The sequence below is a fragment of the Acomys minous genome, assembly GCF_964271855.1.
Source record: "Acomys minous genome assembly, chromosome: 2".
Classification (NCBI taxonomy): Eukaryota; Metazoa; Chordata; class Mammalia; order Rodentia; family Muridae; genus Acomys; species Acomys minous.
Genome location: NC_140484.1, coordinates 125,432,989 through 125,434,030, shown reverse-complemented (window position 1 = coordinate 125,434,030; position 1,042 = coordinate 125,432,989).

Sequence of the window (1,042 nt, the reverse complement as noted above, 5' to 3'; positions counted from 1 at the left end):
TCTTTGTTTGTATTTCTTGGGTGACTTTAGAATGTGACTTTTATGTCTTTCACGTGTTTTAAAACATGAATGCAGTGCCAGCTATGAGCCATACCTGTAGATACGATATTCTACTATTTATAGAAGATAAGGATATAGTACATGCACAATATTAAGGCTTGTAATGTTTTATGGTGGGGATTGGCAGGCTTTATGTGATTTCTTTGGTTATAACACCAAAGGGTACTCTAGTTTATGAATAAAATTTACACACTCCAACAAAAGTACAGTGTGAAGCCTGGTTTTGTCATATTTTGTAACTAAGATAAATGTTAAAATAGAAACAGGCATATCAAACTACTGGAGATTTTATTTTTCCCAAAGACGGTTTCTGTTGTAGTCCTGGACATTGTAGAGCAGCTTGGCCTTGAACTCAGAGATCTACCTGCCTCTGCCTCCCAAGAGCTGGGATTAGAGGTATGTACCACCACACCCAGCTGTATTGGAGAATTTTTAAGGAACAGTAGTTCATAGAAGTGGTCTCAGAGTAGAACTAAGAATGGATAACACACTGATAGGCTATCATTGCAGAGTTGGGCTTAAACAGTTAAAACATTTTTAAAATGTGAGTCCTTTTAATGTGTGTCTGTGGATCACCTGTGTACCTGGTACTCAAGGAGGCTAGAGGAGGGCATTAGAGCCCTTGGACCTCAATTTACAACCGTCTCCTATCTATGGTTTGAGAGGACCCTTCTTGGTTCCAAGGGCACCAGGCACACACCTAGTAAGTTTTCATGCAAGGAGAGAAAACTGCCATATACAATAAAAAACAACGTTCCTCACTCTCCATTCAGCAACAGATTATAAATGCATTAAAAGTCAAGACAACTGGTGGTATACATGAATGCTGCCATGGAATAGCTGTACCATCTAAACATTTCCTGCTGCACATCCTTTTTCTTTCTAGAACACTGATAGCTACTACCAAATACTTAGGTGTCCAAGAAAAGTAGAATTACCAACAGGAAAATGTTGGTAGGTTAAATAATAAAAATATGACAAC